We start from the raw sequence: 17,010 nt of genomic DNA on the forward strand, positions 1-17,010 counted from the left end.
GATTTCCATTTCAAATGTATGTTGCTAAATTGAGGGCATGCAGTGATCATCATTACTTTGGAGAGGTATCAATATGTGAATCTTTGGGGCCTGACGCCTGCTACTTGCTAATGGACACATATAGGTCAAATAAGTGTCTGCATTCATTTCCATACAAATCTCCCACCTTGTAGCTGCTTACTGTAACAAGTGATGAAATACAAGAACATATCATAATATTATTATACAATATAGTACATATGTAGGACTTACCTTTTAAATGTAGCATTTGACACAGTGTTAGTTCAGGGCTGACTGTGATGCAAGCAGTATACAGCCAATACATGGGGAGGTAAAGGCTGTGGCTCTGAGGTGAGGCTGGCAGAGTTTGCAGGGTTCCTGTACCTGGTCATCCTGGAAAAAAACAGAACACAACAGAATACCATTAAACATACCTGGTCATCCTGTAGCACTCTACAATATCACAACATACATGATATGGACAAGTTAAATGTGGCCTGAAAACCCTTCTCTATTTCAACCTAGACCTATTGCCAGCAGCAACACTGCCTGCAGCTTGGCGCACATACAAATGGAGTTAAGCAGCAGCAGCTCCTAACATTGTTTGTGTAGATTTTCTGTGTCTGCACTCCACTACTTTTGAAACCCACAGGAAAACAAAACAGTGCGGAGTATAACAACTGATTGTGGCTACTGATTACTTGAAATTTACTATGACTCATTCGGCTTCTAGGATTGAATATTTGGATGTTTTCATCCAAAGATTAGGCAATGGTATGGTTAACACAGGTGTCCACAGGAAGCCTTGTTATAGGAGTGCCCTGCTCCATAGGGATAGTATGCACCAGAATTATGTTTTCAAGAACGTGATTAAGGGTCAACGGATGAGAGCATCCAGACTTAATGTATCTGATGAAGGTTTCCATTTAGAGTTGCCCGATCTGAGGAATAAACTATTAAATTGAGGTTGCCATACTTTGGAAGTTAATAGGGTACTAGAGGAGATAGCAAACCTCAGAAGGGGTTCGGCTTGCCCTTACTTTTCCCACTTAGTGGGTGGCAATGCTCATATGATCCCTAAGAAAGAGCAGGGATGTGTGAAAGTTCCATTATTTTATACTAGTGACCAGCACCATTATGGAGGTGATTAAGACAAATTGGGATATCCTAACAGTAGATCCTGCTCTGAGACAGATAGTAGGTAAAGTACCCAGATTCGTGTTTAAGAATAAAATGAATTTAAAGAGAATATTGTGCTACCCAAGAGATAGGACTGCTGCTGTAACAACTGGGAGATTATATACCATCCCATGTGGTAGATGTAATTTCTGTGGAAGCATTCACAGTAGTGGTCAGTTTGTCCATCCGGATACAGGTCAAAGATTTGTGTTTGGAGTCTCTGCTGATTGTAGCACACAGCACGTGGTGTATCTTGTTCACTGCGTGGTGTGTGGTTCATATTATATAAGGAAAACAGAGAGAATGTTTAGCGATAGGATTAAGGAACATCTGTATAACATTAGGGTGCATTCTAACAATAATCCCTTGTCTAAACATGTGACGCAGAAAGGAGATGACCATATGTTTAAATTCATGGTTATAGATGCCATCAAACCCAGTTTATGGGAAGGCGATATTAGGAACTGTACTGAGAATAGAGAGGTTAGGTGGATTTTGAGGTTTAGGGCCAACAGGGGTAAAGGCTTAAATGAAAATGCCTTCCTGAAGCCCATTTTGAAGTCCAGAGGGATTAGGGCCAGATAGTTATGTATTTGACTATTATTATCACCACAACACATTTTTTATAAAATGTTTCTTGGATATCCATTTTAGGGATTAGGGCCAGGTAGTTATGAACCCTCTTTATGGCCATGCTTTTAGAATTTTTATTAGTATTTCTTGTATAAGTGTAAGTTTTATATATATATATATATATATATATATATATATATATATATATATATGTGTGTGTGTGTGTGTGTGTGTGTGTGTGTGTGTGTGTGTGTGTGTGTGTGTGTGTGTGTGTGTGTTTGTATGATTTTAGGTTGATACCATCTAGAAAAGTGCATAATCTGTTTACAGCTTGCTGTTTTAAGAAATATAATTAATTATGCAGGCTGCTTTTGATTGGTTGTGCAATTATATTTATTGAGTTTGAATGGGATATGTTCTTATGGTCTGAAGAAGCTATTTAGCAAAAGTGCTTACCACACGTTTTATTTATTGTTGTATTAAAGTTTTATATATATTTATGTGGACTCTAAATTGAAGCCCTATTATGGTTTAGTTGATCATATACTGATTGACTTATGGGACTTTCTATCAAAGATTAGTAAAATTGCTTGCAAAGATAGTCTTGTGTTTATTACCATAGACATCAATGATTTGTTTTCCGTTATACCACAAGATCTGGGTTTAATGTGGTTTGAAAACATGCTTATTGAATTGGGCTTTTTATCAGCTATTGATTTTAGGCTGGTTAAAGAAAATATGGATATAGTCCTAAAAATAATTTTATTTTTTTCCAAAAAGAGTACTGCAAACAACAGGACGGAGTGGCCATGGGAGCCTCATGTGCCCCGATGTATTCCAGTCTCATAATGTTGTATTGGAAGAAGTATTATGTTTTTACCTCTGAGTTTTACAAATACATTAAGGGGTATTTTTGCTTTTTGGATGACATTATGTTATTATGGGATGCCCTCCTGGGGCTTATTATCAAATGTATGGAATATATTGAGCCAACAACTGAATTCCTGAAATTTACTCACCAGATGGAAAACACCAGCATTGATTATTTGGATGTCAGAATTACCAAAGACTTTAGTAGGCAGAGATTTGTATCTAGCATATTTCGGAAAAAATATTTTTCCAACATGTATTTACATTTTGAAAGTAACCACCCATATTATCAGAAGAGGAACATTGTCAAAGGCCAGATAGTCAGGGCAGTCCGTATGACTTCCTTGAAGGAAGATTTGCTAGAAAAATTGGAAATTATTTCCAAATTCTTTGTAGCAAGAGGTTACCCCAGGACTTAATTGCGAATATATTTTGGCCAGGTGGGGCACTAAATATGTTCCTTTGTTGAACTATGATGTTAATTTAAATAACAATCTACCCAAGGTAGTAGTAGGGGGAAGGAGCATAACTGCTAAAAAGGGCCTTGGCAATGAACAGTTCTTTGCGGTTACTTATAATCAAGATACTAACAAAACAGATTATTTGCAAGTTTTGGGATTTATTTAAGATCATAACTAATAGTCTTAAGGTTTTCAGTTACCCACTTAAATTTAGTTATAGAAGGGGAGCAAATCTAAACAATGTGTTTGAGCAAAATGCTAATAGGGTTAACATCAGTGGAGGGGCTAGAAAGAAGTTGGGTACCTATGCTTGTGGACATTGCTCCCAATGTACTTTTGTTGCAAAAAAAGTGAACTGTATATACCTAGCCTCAATAAAAATGTCAGTATGGCAGCTAAAGGATATTTCAACTGCCATTCAAAAGGTGTGGTTTATTTGGCTTACTGCACCCAATGTTATGGTTATTATATAGGGAAACCCAAAAGGAGTTTAAAACACAGGATCTATGAACATGTCCATGATATATACAAGAAAAAGGAAACTAACACTTTATTTAGACATGTTATGTAATGCAGTAATGCAGAGTTGAAAGTCTGGGTAGTAGAACAGGTAAAACCTTTTGAACGGGGTGGTGATTGGGAGACCACCAGGTTAGAGTTCCAAGAATTAATATGGCAACTTCAGCTGGATGCCTGTACTAGTCCTGGTTTAAATGACTGCCTATCTATTGTTCCTGCCTTAAAAATGAGAGCCTTAGTGTAGGTTTTACACCTACCGTGTTAGATGTCTGTGGCAAAATTACATATTGTTATACGTGTTATATTTACATGTGATTTCTATACATACTTTTATATATACATGTGTTTTTGACAGTATTATTATTATTATTATTATTTTTTTAAAGTTTTTTTTCTGTGTGGAATATAAGTGTGTGACAACTTAGTATGTGTCTAACCCTTTTAAAATGAATGGTTAGTGTGATGAAGAAGATCTGTATCCAAGGATTATGCTTATTTTAAATTGTGTTGGCCTATCCTGTGTGTTTGTAGAGTATTTATATGGAGGGAATGTAATGTAATATTATTCTGATGAAGTTTCATGGTTTGAAACAAAATGCTTTAATCTAAATAAAAGTTTTATTTTGTGCCTGGGGAAGAACTTGTCTGTTTTGGTGGTATTGAGAGAGGGACAGACCTTTATTGGACTACTATTTGCTGCTGGGCTGTTTGGTTACTAGTTTTATCCTCTTCCATGCCTGGGTTTGTTCCGTTGTCTGTATTTATACAGTTTTATATTATCAAAACAGATTTATAAGCATTTTAAAATCTCAAAACTGGAACCCATTAAAAATACTCCCCCTTAGATGAGGCTGTTGACTACTTCAACAAACTATTTTTAGATACTCTCCACAGCTTAGCTCCAATGTGCACTAAATGGACAAAAAATAATCATGCCCCCTGGTTAACAAACCAAACCAAACAAACTATCTTTCTTAGAAACAAAGCATGGAAATTATGGCTGAAAGATGGAACAAAACAGAATGAACTCCACTACAAACAACTCAGTAACAAATCAAAAAAGCTAGTGATACAGGATAAAAAGGATTACTTTTCCTCTAAACTATCTAACTCATATTGCAATCCTAAAAAGTTTTGGAAGTCTGTCTCCACTCTACTCAACCTAGGCACTGTACAAAACCCATCCTCTGCACCAGAAAAGACTCCGCAACAAATTTCCCATGACTTTAATGCCCATTTCATCTCTGCCATTCAAAAGCTATTTAAAGACTGCCCACCTGACCCAAACTCAAGCCACCCACTTCTTACTGAACACACCCCCTCGCCTGTAGATAATACCAATACTCCATCAGCCTACTCCTTTACAGTCCAACCTGTAACCACCTCTCTGATCTTGAAACTCTTAAAGCAACTCAATCCTTGCTCACTTTCTGCAGATAATCTTCCCCTAGAATACCTGCAACTAGCAGCTACTGCAATAGCATATCCAGTTACTACTCTCATAAATTGCTCTCCCTCTCTCTCTGAATCCTATGTTCCCCATTTATGGAAAAAAATCCATTATTACCCCACTACACAAAAGTGGAATCTCCCATGACCTTTCTAACTATCACCCTATCTCTATACTCTCTCCACTATGCAGGTCATCCTACCTCAGTAATCTTACTAGACCTATCTAAGGCTTTCAACACAGTGGCACATACTAAGCTACTAACTCGACTATCAAAATTAGATTGCTCCCCAAAATCCCTCAACTGGTTTACCTCTTACCTACAAAATAGGGAACAATCAGTAAGGGTGGCTTAATGTACAATCCAATTATCAAGCTAATAACATAGGGATACCACAAGGATCCATTTTAGGTCCACTACTGTATAATATCTTTATCAAAGACCTTCACAAAGCCCCCCACATCCAAAACCTCATTCAATATGCCAATGATTCTACGCTAATATCCACCTCCAACAATTTCCTAGATCTCCTCACAGTTACGCAACAGGCCTTTACTTCTATTGAATCATGGCTTATTAGTGCACAACTTATGTTAACCCCCCCACCCAAAAAATGAACTTTTACTTTTCTACAAAATCACCTGACATTGACTTCAAAATCCTTGCTAAAGATGGTACAGAAATAGAATTAGCAAAAACAGCCAACTGCTAGGAATTACAATAGACAACAAACTCACTTATGAACCACATATCCTAACGCAATAAAGAAAACACACTTCATATTAGGCAAACTGTATCACCACAAGATTTAACTGGATAAATACACCAAAACAAAACTTGCCAATGCCTTACTCATCCCCTCTCTTCTATATGATACTGCCATTTTTATTAACGTTCACGCAACCCTTAGTAACTAACTACAATCCTATAACATAGCCAAATTCGCCTCCAGAAAATCGTACTGTTTTCATCATTGCCAAGCTATCACTGAGCTGAAATGGTTAGAGTTTTCCTACCATCTCCAATACACCTAGCTAACCTTAGCCCACAAACTAATCTGAAAACCTAATGAGTGCCCAGAACTTGACACAATCCTACAAATATACACTAATACAAGAACACTAAGGTCCTTTTGCAAATTCATGCTAACTGTAACAAAACACAACAAAAGAGCTGGACAATGTCTGCACTCCCATACCATCTCCAAACTATGGGACAACATTCCATCTGAAATAACACAAATTGACCACTAAAACACCTTTAAGATAGCTCTAAAATCACATTATCTAAATAATCCGTCCTGCACCTGCCACATAAGCAAACCACCTTAAGCAGTACATTTACCAAATACTAGGGTGGTGCAACTTGTAATAACCAGTCTTACCATAACTTCTTTATACCTACTATGCATTTTACTTCACTCTCATCATAGATAGTACTGTTTCAAAGTCCATACTTTTCTACATCTGTAACCTTTCTACCCATATTTAATGATTCCTAATGCATATTAATGTAAACCCTATGAAGTCAAAGGCAGTACAGCAAACCAAGAAAAACAGAAGAATGGAACTCCAAGGCCAGGCAGGATTGCATAGCAACCATATGAAGTGTTAAATTGTACTATGTTTTGTCTGTTATATCTGTAAAATTTGTTAAATTTATGTTAAACATTGTCAGCTTTGTAATGCTTGTGGAGCTTTTCTCCCCAGGCCTCCACTGAAAATGGGTTTCTGACCCAGTGGACTTTTCCAGTCAACAAATGTTAATAAATTGTTTTTTTTTTACTTTCGTCTTTTCCTGATTAGGGTTCGCCACAGTGGAACTCCGGTCCGCTCATGATTGATAAATTTTCCAGTACATACATATGGTGCACATCATAAGACATGCCATCACATGCAGATCTCAGGATTTTATGACAGCACTGTAGTCAAACTCACCAGAACAGTAATACAGCATAATGCTCTCTTTTACAGCAACCTCACCAGACACATGCAGCAGCTGGACAGACCACATGGCTTTCTCATCAAAATAACACAGGGGCTACTAACCATAACATGATGTATGTAGGTAGATTTACAGACATGTCACTGTCGTCTGTCTGGTATTGCATTACATTGTAACTATGTTTTTAAGCCTATTACTTTTGGTTTAAGAAACTGGGCTTCAAGCCAGTTATCTGACATTATGAAAGTTTCTAGTCTACACTCTGGTGGGAGGAGATGGTAGCCTCTGCTCTTCTGAGATGGGAATTGCTGGTTGAATGCTTATTGTGGCTTTTGTTCAAAGTCTCTGTTATGGTTTAAGCACTTGGGCTCCAAACTAGTTATTTCACATTAGGAAGGTTTGTGGTGTACACTCTTGTGGCATGGGAGGATAGCCTACACCTTTCTAATCTGGGATTTGCTGGTCGAAAGCTTTTTGTGTTTGTTATTCAGAAGGTGTCTTAGTTCTAGTTTAAACACTTCTGTTCCAGACCACTAATTTCACAATAGGAAGGTTTGTTGTTCACACTCTTGTTTGAGTAAACTACTGGATTGCTGCTTTATTTAAAATGGTCTTATATTGTGATTGCAATTTTCTGCACTTTGGATTTCTAGGACTTCTGCATTTTTATAGCATAGGTTTGATTCAGGCTTGCTGAAGCTAGACTGTTTGTTATCATTGGAGCACTAAAGCCAACCCTCTTGCATTAAGAAGGCCCCCTACACCATTGTGGCATAACTGTGCAGCCAAGAACCCATCTGACTTGGGGATTGCTAGAATAAATCTCCCTGATGGCCTTTTCCTTGTTTTTCTTGTTTAAAATAGTTTAACTTTGCTTTTTTTCTAGTATTGCGTTTTGGGGTGTTTGCACTCAGTTTACCGTAGCTGCTCACAGCTTGCACTGCTACCCTGTGAGCAACTCAGGTGTGCATTTTGAAATATTGACCCATTTTTATAACCCTAACCCTCCATAGGAAAGACATTTTGTTAGTCTTACACCAAAACCTGGTCCATCTAGCCCACTCCCCACTACTTGCTACACTATATACCTTCCATAATGGATGGACAGTTTCCCACCACATCTCCAGGCAGCCTGATGGATATGGGCATCCTGAGGCAACAGAGCAATTGCCTCATGTTTACTGACAACCAGTTAAACCAGTATCTGCTAAAACAAACTAATACAACATGTGAGAGCTGTATCTATCCTATGAATTTGGAATTAATTCTCTCACATAACAACAAACCAGATATCAAACATGTTGTCAGCACACACAATTCACCTGTTGCACATAAGCTCACAACATATAAACCCACATACATGGAAGCACTCCCTAGAAACCTAACTAAAGATCAGAGACCTCCCAGGTGCAAACCTATTGCACACAGTGCAGACCCAACAGAATTCACTACACATAATAATACACACACCAGTGTCTCAGCCAATAAGCCCCTCAGGCAAAATACCTCAAAACCAAATGTCTTGCTCATAAGCGACTCCATAGTGAGATGCACAGATTTCCCCCTCACCAGGCTGGACAAGGAGAAGGTCACAGTCAGCTGCCTAACAGGTGCCAGGGTCTGTCAGATCACGCACGCACTCAAGTCTCTCAACAAGTACCATTGTGACTCTATCATAGTCCACGTTGCAGTGAATGACTGGAGACATTCCTCACTGTACTATATTAAGGTGCTTGCCTGCCCCATACTGGTCTTTTTAGGCAATGTCAGAATTAAAGTCCCAACATAAAAGTATTCACCACAGACAAATTGAAGGTTATGCTGCTTAATGCATGGAGGGTAAATCAAACTGCACTCACTGGAAGAACTCCTTACCTTAGCAGATACCCATGTCTGTGCAGTCACACAGACATGGTTCACGGCCACAGACAGTGCCCTAGCCATGCAGGGGTACAATGTCTTCCACATGTTCACACATCAAAATGAACATGAAAGAACCAAAGATGGAGGTGTATACATCTTCATTATAGACAGATACACCACAAGACTGGTCAAAGAGTATGACTCCATAGTGCTACCCCAAATGCAACTAACTATATTTAAAACCCCCTTCCATAACATAGATAGTTAAAGGTCCCACCACCAAACCACAAGGACCACTCTACCTACTTGGACCTAATTGAGTCACTCACTAGACAGCCAAACACCTTGGTCATGTGTGATTTCAACTGTCCTTCCGTCAATTTGGAGTTATATATATATATATATATATATATATATATATGCACAAAAACACTCACCCTAAGGTTCCTGGACTTTGTTAATACACATGCTGTGTAACAGATAGGCTGCATCCCCACCAAGGGTCTTGAATGTCCTAGACTTAATACTGACCAACATAGTGGTTCTCTGCACTAACCCCTGCATGTTGGCCACCCTGGTCAGGTCAGACCACAATTCAGTCTCATTCACATTCACAGTCATACCCAACACTCCCTGAAGAGCAGAAAGGATGAAACATTTATCCAAAGCAAACTGTAGGCTTCTAACTGATACCGTAAAGAGTTGCAACCCCCCTGCTGCCACAGTCCACAATGACTGCTATACAGAGGTGTACAGAAAGCCTGTGTAAATAGCTATACAAATGTATAGAGTTGGCTGAACATAAACGGATCAAACCAAGTTCCTCACAGAAAACAAGCCACCCTAGTGGGCATTAAGCATACATAGGTTATACAACAAGTGGTAGAAAGTAAAGTCGAAGAACAAGAACAAACTGATTTAGCAGAGGAAGGACACCCTCCACAGCTTAAACAGGGAAATTATCTATCTTAAAAAGTCCTCTAAAGGCACTTACAAACCTAAAGTAGCATCCTTAGCTACACATAATCAGGAGGCATTTTTTAGCTACATGATACATCTAAAATTGAAAGCCCAGCTTTGTGACCAACTAGTAGAGGATGGGAGATAAAATACTTGTAACTGCCAAAGGTGTAACAGTAAAATCCCATATACAATCTGAAGAAGAAGAAATCTGAAAGCACTTATCATTTGGATATTGAAGGGAACTTTATCACGTTTTACCACATTTCTACTCTGAGTTTTAACTGTTCATTAAAAGGATTTCATCGTGTACTTGTAACTCTCCATGGTGGTGTCACAGGATTTTTGCTTCACAACTAGTAGAGGATGGTACCACTCATACTGACCCTGAGGCCATCATCAACCTGCTACCCAGCAGTTTGGGGTAAACTTCACCCCATCCCCATTAGACATACCCCGAAGGATACTTGTCACCAATCCTCTACCTAGTAACTTCCTATGAACCTAAGGTGGCAACTGCCTGGGATCCAGGCCAGTGTCTGATCATAGCCTGGTGGGATGGTTGGATATGCAATAATCTGATATAGCTGATTACATCAGCATTGCTGAGCATATGGTGATAACAGTGTCCCACATGCTGGTATAAAAGGATCTCTGTAATGTCAAGTAACATCTGTCTCTCTCTCTCTCACACACACACACACACACACACACACACACACACACACACACACACACACACACACACACACACACACGCACAGTTGACTGCAGTGAGAACAGAACCCTTACCTATCCATGCACACAAACTACAGAACATAGTACTATACACAAGCACCACGGCACATGTCTGACTTTTACATGTCTGCAGGTCAGCTTATAGTGGATGACATCAGCAGGCCATGTGGGAGACAAGAGGTTGGGAGGGCTGCATGAAATGGATGTGTAGGCTTCTGCAAGTATGAAAATACTAGCAAGCCATGCCATTGGAGAAATAACTGTAGGATAGCACATCTACTCTGATGAGTAGAGGGAGACAAACACACAGTTGACTGCAGTGAGAACAGAACCTCTACTTGTCTAACTATAGGGACCATAGAACTCAGTACTTAACCCAAGTACCACAGCACAAGTGTGACTTTTATATGGTTGCAGGTGAACTTATGGTAGATGACATCAGCAGGCCATGTGGGGGACAACAGGTTGTGAGGCCTGCATAGGCACATAGATTCATAGGTTCATATAAGGCCAGTAGCCTAACTGTGCAGTGTGTCCTAGTTGTGTAGATGCCTAGCTGTATAAAACCACAGGTACCCTTATTGACCATAGTTGGATGCTTGAGTCTAGCAGACCAAGGTTATCAGCAACACTGACTGGCTCTGTCCATGAGGGAGCACACAACATTATATATTACACTTTGTAGTGTGGTTGATATATGTGTGTAAAAAATAGTTAGCCCCCAGGGTTTTATTGCTAAGGGGGATGACAACACATGTATGAATTGTGAATATAGGATGTATACTGAGAATGTGCTCTGAAAAACTGATCGTATGTACAGAAGATTAGCTGAATTTGGACTGTCACCTTCAGAGAGAGAGGTGACAACAATGTAATCATGTTGTATAGCCAATTGGACCAAATCAAGTGTGTCAAGTAGACATGTGTGTGACATGGAGAGCTATGTATGGGACAATTTCTTTTTTTGGGACAGGTGCCCTTTTTGTTTTTTTTTGAAGAGAGAGGAATGTTGGGCAAGGAACACAGGTATGTCTGAGGCAGGCACTTTTTCAAGGTGAGGAAGCAGATAAGACATACAGGACAAGAGATAGGGATAGTAAAGAACACAAGAGGTGGGTGAACACCATGGTTGGGGTTAGGGTGTGGACCTTGCAAACCCATGGATGTCAAGCTGGGTGACAGTGATAATTGAGTCCTCACCCACTGGGAGTCATCACTGTCATCTCACTGCACTGATGGCTGCAGTGTCTGACTTCTGCATCTCCTTGTGGTATTGAGTACAATGATGGAGAGCATTGTCTCTATCTGGCATAGGCGTGTGGCCGCAGTGCAGCACACAATCCTATACACCATTCCCAACAGTTCTTCTCAAGTGATAAAATCACCCACTCTGCCACTGCTTGTGGAGAGAACCACAGGCCTATCCTCTGGGGCAGGAGTACCTGAGGGGCCAAGTAGTGCAGGGGCAGCACAAGGGGTGTTACCAGGTTGCTTTTCAGATGTGCTCGGCCTTGGTATCATAGCCTGTGGAGTGGAGACAGGTGGATCCCATGGGTAAGACCTACCCTACTGTGCTGTGGGGGAAATAAATAAAAAAAAACAAAAGAGAATATAAAGGTTGTGGTTAGAGATTGCACACGTTGCCTTATTTGCTTGTTTATGCTGAGGAAGGTGGTCTTCCAGCTCTGGGTACTCACTTTTCTGTTTGTAGACAGCAACTTCTTTTGCTTACTGTATAAGCTAGTTATGACAGATGTGTGAGTGTCCAGGACAAGATAACAGTGTCCCACAGGCTCTTGTAAAAGACTAACTGTAAAGTCTAGCAACAGCTCATACCCACCTACACAAATACACAAACCAAACCCCCCATTTCACTGCAGTGAGAATAAAACCCCACCTCAGTACACACACTACAGAACACAGTACTTAATGCAAGTGCCACAGCTCAGGTTCAACTTAGAACCCCTACCTAAGTATGTACACTGCAGAACACATACTTAAAGCAAGCTCCATGGCTCAATTACAACTTGGAGTATGCCAGACAACACTTTATAGACGATGACATCAGCAGTATCTGTTGAGGACAAGATAACAGTGTCCTTCGGGCTGCTGTAAAAGGCTCACTGTAAAATCTAGCAACAGCTCACACACACACACACACACACACACACACACACACCAACCCCCCGATTTGACTTCAGTGAGACTAGAACCCCTACCTAAGTACACACACTAAAGAACACAGCACTTAATGCAAGCGCCACACCTCCAGTCCAACTTGGAGTGTGTCGGGCAACACTTTATAGATGATGACATCAGCAGTATCTGTTAAGGACAAGATAACAGTGTCCCAAAGGCTGTTGTAAAAGTCTCACTATAAAGTCCAGCAACAGCTCCTACACACTCAAACCAACTCCCCCACATTTGACTGCAGTGAGAATATGACCCCTACCTATCTAAGTACACAGACTACAGAACACAGTACTAAATGCACATACCATGACACAAATTTGATTTAGCAGGACTGTAGGTGAATTTATAGTAGATGACACTGGCAGATCATATGGGAGATAGGAGGTTGGGAGGCTTGGATGAAATTGATGTGTAGGCTTTTGAAAGCCTCAAAACACTGGCAAGCCATGCCATTGGAGAGGTAACTGTGGTATACACCCTTCTGCTATTCTGTGTAGACACACATACCCAGTTAGCTCAAGTGAGAATAAAACCCTACCTATCTAAGGACACAGACTACAGAACACAGTACTTATTGCACCACCGTGGCACAAATATGAATTTAACAGGACTGTAGGTGATCTTACAGTAGATGACACTGACAGGTCAAGCGGGAGACCAGAGGTTGGGAGGCCTGCATGAAATATGGATGTGTAGGTTTGTGCAAGTCTCAAAAAACCGGCGAGCCATGCCATTGGAGAAGTAACTGTGGGAAACATACTTCTGCTCTTCTCCATAGACACACACACACACACACACACACACACACACACACACACACACACACACACACACACACACACACACACACACACCAGCTGACTTCATTAAGAATAGAACCCCTACCTAATGACACAGACTACAGAACACAACACTTATTGCACATGCTATGGCACAAGTCTGAATTTAACAGGACTGTAGGTGAACATATAGTAGATTACATTGACAGGCTGTGTGGGAGACAAGAAGTCGGGATGCCTGCATAGGTACATTGCTTCATAGTGTCATCTGAGGCTAGTAGACTAATAGCAGTAGGCTGTTTGGAAGCCTAGCTGTGTAACAACACAAGTACCCTGATTGAGCATACTTGGCTGTTTGAGATTTGCAGAGCAAAGCTGTGAGCACCACCAAGTGGCCCTATCCATGAGTGAGCACACAACATTATAACACTTTGTACTGTGGTTGATATATGTGTGGAAAATGCAATGAGATCTCAGGGTTATAGTGCTTGTTTGGGCTGGTTGGGGGGACAAATTAATGTATTGTAAATAACATATATTATTATTATTATTACTTTCATTGTCATAACATATAATTATTATTATATTATATTATATTATGTTATATATTATATTATATTACATTATACTGTGCCCTTAGTTTGCAATGTTTCCACATGTAGTTTTATGTCATACAAAGGAAATGGACAGTACAAAGAGATAATACAATATCATATATACAATTCCATAGCACGAGCATTGGATATGCATGCTGGTTTTAACAAAATGTACACGCATGCAAGCTAGGCCTGCTTGTGAGCAGGGAAGCAGTGCACAAACATGAGGTGCATTGATAATGCTTGCTACTATACCCCAGTCACATCTGTACTCCAAGATGGATTTTTGTGATGTCTAACAGTATTCATTGAATGTATCCATTTTCTATTTTTGGGTATCTGCTTTCTAAGAAATCTGGTTTTCCCCTGTTGTGCTTTGTGCAAACAAGATAAGCTTAGCCAAACCATTTTTCAGGATGCAGCACATCATGCAAAACTGGATTTAAAAGAAGACAAATAGGAAAAAATACTAAAACTGTGGAACACATACACAAAAATCTGTACAAGTACAGTAAAACTTGATAGTACACATCACAAATTTCTACATATGTCAGGATTTGAACCCTCACACCAATACACCTTCAGAAAACAAGAGGGATGTCTTAGTCTTCTTGGTCACATGAACAGCTTTGCATCAACAAAATGGAATCATTCCTCACACAACCACCTGCATCAGAATGTACACTGCTATCAAACCATCAGCTGTGATTTGTACATTTAATTCTCTTTACTATATTTGGACATAGAACAGTTACTGATCACACAACCTGTCATATCTATGCTTACAAATATACAGCTCTGTCTTACCTTTCTGTGTTTCATCAGTTATCTAACACATGCACAGTATATAAGCCATTCTATACCATTGGCCTTAACATGTGAAAGGATATTAATTGGGAATAATGGGATATGAAGTTGCCAACAAATGAAGTCCAGGTTGGAGGGCACAAACACAAGTATACTGTTCTTTTGGGGGGTAGCATAGCTGACTTACTGTTATGTCAGGAACAAGAGTACACTCCTCTTTTGGGGGAGGACATAGCTCAGTTACTGTTATGACACAAACAAGTCTGAAGTCTGAAACTTTAATGTGCATCATAACTTTCTAACTTTTGTCTTCAATGATTTACCAGTGCAAAGGTATATTGCTAAACTGAGGCCATGCAGGGAACATTAGAATTCTTCAGAGGTATGACTGTGTGAATCGTTCATGCCTGAGGCCTACTAATTACTAATGGACAAATATAAATAATATAAGTGTCTGGTGTTACATAAGTACTTTCTGTAGAAATCAACCACTGCTTACTTGCTTACTATACCAAGTTAGAAAATACAAGGATATGCCATAATATTATTAAATAGTACACTCTAGGTTCCTGACTTAGCTTACAAATGCAGCAGTTGACACACCTTTAAATCACAGGTTCATAGGTCGGTACTAGGCTATCAGCCCCGGGGCCTATATAAGCCTAGCCAAAAAGGTTCCCTGGTTTTCGCCACCCAAGAAAATTATTTTTCTGTACCCCTGTCAAGCAGTGACGCAGAAGTGAACCCCAGGGTGGATTTTCTATTTCCCATCCAGTCGTCAAGATTTTTCTTAAAGAGGGCCAATGAGGAGCTTTGCTTGACATGTATGGATAGTTTGTTCCAGAGTATGGGAAGTCTCTGGGACAGGAATCTATCCCTCCAGCATGTTCTGTTTATTGTGGTGACAAGGGTTAGGTCCCTGGAGCATGTGGTTTGGAGAGATTGGGATTTCTTTAAGTGTAGCATATCCAACAGCTCTGGGTTTGACATAGCTTTGTATGTTAGGCAGAGATCACCTCTGAGTGTGTGATAGGCGACGGAGTAGAGCTGGAGTTTTTTGAGATGGTCTGCGTATGGCATCTGTTTGAGGCTGGTAATCCTCTTAGTGAGGTATTACTGTGGCCTTACCAGTTATTGTAGGTGTCTTGTGAGATACATGCCAAATGGGGCATTGTACTCTATAATGGGTCTGATGAGGCTGACTACTGTGACGATGTGGTTATCAAAGGAGAGACTACTGTCCACCTGTGTCACAAGGTCTCTTATCACACTTTCAGTGTTTAATGAGCTACCACCTATGTGGTAGTTCATGGGTACCGAGTTTTTCCCAAAGGGGATGACAATGCACTTCTTGGCATTGAGCTTGAGGCCATGACTTTGACACCAAGCATCTGTCTCTGTAAGGCCCTTTTGTAGAATGTCTACATCATTAGGTGATTCTATTATGGCTCCCAGTTTGCAGTCATCTGCGAACTTTGTTAGCCAAAGACTTTCTGTGTTGGCCTGCACTTCAGAGAAGTAGATGCCAAACAGGAGAGGACCCAGGACTGAACCCACTCATCACTGGTCTGAAGTCGGACTTGGAGTCGGCTACTTTTACTGTGTGCATTCTGTCAGTGAGCCAGTTGGCCACCCATCTTGTGACATAGGGATTTATGCCCAGTTTAGTGAGTTTATCTATAATTCCAGAGTGGGGGATGGTATCGAAAGCCTTGGCAAGGTCAGGATAGGCTGTGTGCACTACCTTGCCCTCATCTGTGGCTTTAGTGACTGCTTCAAAGAAGTCAATCAGGTTTAGTAGACATGATCTACCTTTTACAAACCCAAATTGTGTGAGGTCCAGGGTTTGGAGGTTACCTATGTCTTTGTTTATTAGCTCCAAGATGATACATTCCATGGCCTTGCAGACCAGGCTTGTCAGGCTAATGGGGTGGTAGTTTCCAGGGTTCATGGTGGCACCCGCTTTGTGGAGTGGGATAACCATTGCTGTGCGCCATTCAGTAGGCACATAGCCTGAGGTGAGGCTATGAATGAACATGGTACTTAGGTGGGGTGCCAGTTTGTTCTGTAGTTCATG

Source organism: Protopterus annectens, chromosome 2.part0 (genome assembly GCF_019279795.1).
Source record: "Protopterus annectens isolate FY-2018-M chromosome 2.part0, PAN1.0, whole genome shotgun sequence".
In the NCBI taxonomy this organism is placed as follows: Eukaryota; Metazoa; Chordata; order Ceratodontiformes; family Protopteridae; genus Protopterus; species Protopterus annectens.